The following is a 6000-nucleotide window of genomic DNA, read 5'->3' as shown; positions in this document are numbered from 1 at the left end:
CGCAATAAGGTCTCCCCGCAGCCTTCTCTTCTCCAGGCTGAACAGCCCCAGCTCTCTCAGCCTTTCCTCACAGCAGAGGTGTTCCACCCCTCTGATCATTTTTGTGGCCCTCCTCCGGATCCGCTCCAACAGGCCCGTGTCCTTCCCGTGCTGAGGGCCCCAGAGCTGTTCGCAGTACTGCAGGTCTCAGTATTAGCTGGGCTTTTTTAACAAATGAGTGAACAACTTCCTTTACTGCCAGATAGTACTTACCTTTGATAGTGCACTTTCTTCAGTTAATCATTTGGTTGAACAAGCTGAAAGTAAACTTTACACAGTCATTGTCATAACTTGTTTGACACACCTAGAGAGTGTCCTTTGGTTACCTGTCTCTCATGCCACGGAGTTATTCATGCATAGTAATGCAGCATTTTTGCTGTCAAAAAAGTTGAAACAGATGTCAGTGTTGTTTCAACTGTTGTAACAGTGGATCATAAATAAATATTTTAACAAGACCAATTGCTTTTATTAAAATCTGTGGAACTGGGTAACTGAAAAACTTTCAGTTTTGAGGCTCATCAGAGCCTTTCACTTTGGAGTCAGTGATTTAAATTCTGCTCATGTACATTACAGTAGAAATGGCGGAGATGGAGAAAATCGGTAACGAAGTGAGGAGGAGGAGATGGAGCTGGATCGGTCGTGTCCTGAGGGGGAAACCGACGGAAGACTGCGCTGTGGCCCTTGACTCCAGAGCACGCAGCCGTGGACCGATCAAAGTGGAAGAACGATGTTCACGCCTTGTGTGCCTCCTGGCACTGAGAGAATTCAGATTCAGACATTACAGTAGATGATAACCAAAACATCTAAAATTCCGATTCACTGAAATTAACAGATGACCTATATCTTTAAACTTGTCACACTTCGGTATTGGACTTACTTGTTCCTAAGAAATCTTGTTCCCAAAAATTCTCATGAAGAATTTCATCAAAACTTCAGCTGGAAAGCAGAGAAATAAAATAACATGTTTTAGAATAAACATCTTAATGTAGTTACAGTTTGAAAATGTCTATAATAAAAGTTTGAAGTGTTTCTACCAGTTTTTGTCACAGGCTTAACCAAGCTGTCACACAGTACATTAAAATCTCTGTAATACCTGAAACTGTACCATCAAGGTTTCACATATGCAGGAGATGATAGAAGGTAAATAAAATTCATTGTCAGCAAGCACAAAACAGGGAGAGATCTAACTCTAAACTCACCATCACAGTCACAGGGTCTATACCCTATACACCATCACCGAGCAAACAAAGGTCTGGAAGCCATTGTGGGCAGTGCTGCAAAACTATCAGCTCAGTGTTCAGTGCTGGCCAAGACGACAGAGCAGTTATTGGGAGTTATTCAGAAACGAAAGGGATAAAAAGGTGATAGAGCCATAGGGTGGCAGACACCAAATGCACTTCTGTTCATTTTCTGCCCACTGTGCTCCCAGTGGGACTGCTCCGCTGGCTAAATCCTCGGGCAGGCAGGGCACGAGCCAGCGGTGGCTGCAGCAGTGGCAGCCCTTCGGGAGCCGGTTGTTTTTCCTAGCTGCGAACCGCTCCTCAAGCTCCCTGCCACGCAGCTCCCGAGGCACGCGTGCCAGCCGCCGGGGCTCTCGGGCGCAGGAAGGGTGTTGTGGATTACGAAGGGTGGCCATCCCTTTGGTAGCATCTATTCAATTATTAATCATGAGGAGAGGGTGAGCCAGAAGTGAACGCTCACTGATATTCTCAAAGTCCAAAACCACACAAGGTGCCCTCCCTCCTCCCCTCCCTCCAAGAAAGCTACCAGATAGCAGGTTTAAAACAAGCAAAAAGAACCACTTATTGACACAGCACACGGTTAAAGCGTGGACCTGGGGCAGAGGAAAGCAGTGGGGTACCACAGTATGAATGTCTTCAAAACAAGATTCGCTTCATTAGCTGTGAGATAGTCCATTATCGGCTATTAAAGCAATGGCCCATATGCACACAGATGCTCAGGGGGTCAGTCCCTAAGCCACTGGCTGACTGGCAGAAGAGGGTGTATCACAGAAAAGATATAGGAGACAAAAAGAGGAAATTCTTGCCCTAAGCGATGTAACTGGCCACACTTTGAGGACAATAAATTACATGGAGCTTTCATCTGGCTGCAGTAGTGGCAGCTCTTACCTTCCTACCAATTTATGGCGGTTTTTTTCAGTCACAATTAGCCTCTTTCTGCAAACGTGTGACTACTTTGGGGCTTCTTCATGATTTTTGGTTTCAAAGATTATATGGAGAAACATTCAATGAAAATTCCAGTTCAGCCTTGCGCTGTTTTTCTTCATAATGAAAGAGATATTGCAGAGCATGTTATATTTTCTGCTTTGAAAACAGAAATGCATTAAAAGATCTCCAGCAGGATACCGATTTGTTACGATGCAACCAATTCTAATAATTAAAAGATCAATATAAACTCTATTTTCTGAATACCAGAAGTTTATAAATGTGAAATACCCAGACAGCAAACTTTGTATTAACTGATTTTTTGAACTCCTAATATTTTTGAGCCATTGTCAGCCCAATTAGGTGTTCAGCATATGTTTTGCATTTCAGAATCCATATACCATTCATCTGTAATAAAGAGATGTGAAAGGGATGTGAGTCATTAGTCGTATTCAGGAAACATGTTTCTGAAAAATTAATACGTGACCAGTTGCCAGCAAGTAGCAATCTGCTACATGTACGAACGAAGTATATTATAAAGCTATATATTTTAATGATAGTCTTTAAATGTTAAAATTGTAAACTGTAATGGAAACAACATTTCTCTAATGGAATATTTAATATCACTTAAGACCCACTAAGGACTGCACAATAATTCTTACATCAATGGGAGCTGGGTAAAATTGCATAGAGTCAGTATAGTACAGTAAAGTCTGAAGTCAAGCTGGTATGTAAAGGTATACTTACTGTTAAGTGCAGGAATAAACCTAGTGATTTCAGTGATGTTCTCTTGGGCTTAAAGTTAAACAAATGCTTAAGCGTCCTAGACTTTACAATCCTGTGCCCTCCGTCCTTTTTCATAGACAGTGACATTTCTTACACACCTCTAGGAGGAAGAGAAGTATGATTTGGCCCAAATTAGTACACTAATACAAACACTTTCCCATCTCCAGTGACTATTAATATGCATGTACCTGGTCTTCCTACTTTTTGAGAATTATTGGATTTTTCACGTGGGTGGACACTACTGAATTCAAACAGGTTTCATTCACTGGATGTTGTTCATTAACAATTTTAGCTGTAGTCTCAGTATAATTATGAGGAATCACTGGAGATGGGAAAAGGAAAAAAAAAGGAGTCAGATATTGTCTTTTTGGTCAATAAGGACATCGACAGACTCTTTAAAAAGCATTTTTACCCTAAAGCTAAAACTCGTAATTGCCAGTGTAATAACAATATTTTGTTAAGGAACTAGCAAGAAGCCTGTTCAGCTGGGGAAAGTCAGCTGGTGGATACCAACGTGTATAAGTAGAGATTCATTCCTGGGCTTACAGCATGGCCATCCGCGTTCCTGGCTCAATGTCCCTGGACTGTAGAAATGACTAAAAGAGCAAATTAAAGTCTGTGGCATCTTCATTTAAACTGTTATTGTATTTCGACAATCCAGAAATCTCTGAAACTACAGAAAAGCTGGCAGCAGCTAACCTTGTGTGCTGTGAGCAATGGGCACAGAAGCCTCACTCACAGCCATATAATAAATTAAAGGCCATCTTTTTGTCTTATTTTCTCTGCCCTAGGTAGGTGTAAAGGTCTGTTAAATAGTTTAGGCGAAATGCTTTTCTTTCAAAAAATCAAAATTGCATCTTTGGTTTCAGAGCAAAAAAACTGGCTAAAGACAGTTCATGACTGTAGGCAACAGATGTTCCTGAAATGTAAATTAACATGGATTTTGGTCAGAATAATAAAATGTAAAAAATATTCTAGCAGCCAGATATAGTAAGAAAGTCGGAGATGATGGAGGGGGGAAAATCACTGTATCCGTGAGATCAGGTATAGCTTCAGACAAATTCAAGGAAATAAGGGTAGAATAGTCTATTAGAGGAGAAAATACACAGTTCAAAACAGGTGGCTGTGTTGACAGTAAACCAGCCTGACAGATTTGCTAGCCCTCGTCAGTGCTAGTCCTCCAGTATCATGCCAAGAGGACTTCAGAGACTGCATAGGCATTACTCGTTTAGTTGAATATAACAGTTACTGCCTGCATACTCTGTGCCATTCAAGCTACCACAGCTGAAGAAGAACATTTGTGGAAAGCACAACAAACATCTAAGTCCTGAGAAAAGAGCAAGTTTCAAGTTTGGCGTCAGTGAAGTGCTGTTAGTGCAATCAAGAACAAAACTTTCTCCTGATTAAAGAAATAGTTGGGCCAACAAATCAGGTAGCTGGTGACCTAAACTTGTCTACAGTTTGGGATCTTTAATTACACTGTCTCGGACTGACCAGCTGACTTACCATGCAGTACTTACAAGCTTTTTATTTCCCTTATCTGCCTCTCCAAGGCCACAGGAGACAGTGCAGCAGGTAGAAATAGTGCAGAAGTAGATTTTCCCTCCATACCATAAGTTCTGGTGCCAGAACAGGCTAGTATGGAAATCTGAATCCAAATTCATTTAAAGATATTTGGACTTTCTAATTTGGTCCATATTACTTTTCAACCAGACTCATACAATACAGAAGACAACAAAGCTATAGCTATGCTAGTCAATGAACCAGGCTAGGGCCCATTCTCTGTCCCTGAGGACTTGCATCTTTAATGCCTTCCCAAAATAGAGCGGCATCCCACAGAGTACCTGGCAGGAACAGCCCTGAGCCCATGCCATTCCCCAGGCTGTGCTCAGGTGTATCTGGCAGACTGCTATTTGGTACAAGCCAAAACCCTGCCAGGAAACATGTTCAGTGCTGAACAACATACGTGATTGCATGCAGAGGGCTAAAACCATGCCCCTGCCCTGCGTTACACATTAAGATGGAAGTAGCCTAAGAGAATGAAAAGATACGCAATTGGAAAGTCAAGGGATCGCTGGCAATATGTAAAGAGGGAAATGAAGTGCGTATTGGCAGGGAGTTAAAAAATAAAATTATGCTGGATGGGAAGAGAAGAAATACTGAGAAGGAAATAATTTCAATTCAGGAAGCACTTAATAATGTGTTTTAAGTTAAAGCATATGTTTCAATATTTTCTTACCAATAGTCTGTGTGCCTCAAATCAGGCATATATTTGAGCAGCTTGCTGAGATGGGGCTCTGCAGTGAAGTTTCACAAGCTGCTTAAAGTGATATAAATCCACGGTGTCAGGGAGAGAGATGAGCTTCCCCTTCCCGATGTCCCTAGCCCTGTTGTTCTACCATCTCTCCTCTCCTGGCGTTAGTACTTGTGCGAGCTGCCCTGGCAGCGGCACCAGCAACGCGCTTGCCATGGGGGCTGGAGGCCGTGAGGGGGTGAGGCGAGGGCAAAACCAGCTTTTTCAGCATCTGCAACTGAGCCGGACACAAGCTGAGGACACTTGTCAAACCACACTCTGTGTGTCCTCATCCACTCCGCTCCTTCTCCTTTAGCAAAGCTAAACAGAGATTTCAAACTTATCTTGCATGGGCCGCCTGAGCCTTCACAACCTTTTTCTGAAGTATTTAAATAAGCGCCATATCTCTGCGCAGACATGGTGTAAAAAAAAGATCCATCTACGTGACTGGAAATAAATAAAAAAATATTATTTTGCATTTTCAGAACAAACATTTCTAAAAATTGTGGATTTTTTTTTCCTGAAGAAGTGCCTGACAGATGGTTTGAGTGAGAAGTGGTGAGGCACTCAAACGGTACCAATTTCCTAGTGTTCTGTCAGCTATTTGCAGTTTCTATTGCACACGTTAAACATTGAGAGCACTTCTCCTTCATAAACTTCAACTTTACCTTTTAACATATAGGAAAAAAACCTTTCAGATGTCCCATACTGACACCA

This window comes from Platalea leucorodia (assembly GCF_965183815.1).
Source record: "Platalea leucorodia genome assembly, chromosome: 3".
Classification (NCBI taxonomy): Eukaryota; Metazoa; Chordata; class Aves; order Pelecaniformes; family Threskiornithidae; genus Platalea; species Platalea leucorodia.
Note: the sequence above shows the minus strand (reverse complement) of the source record.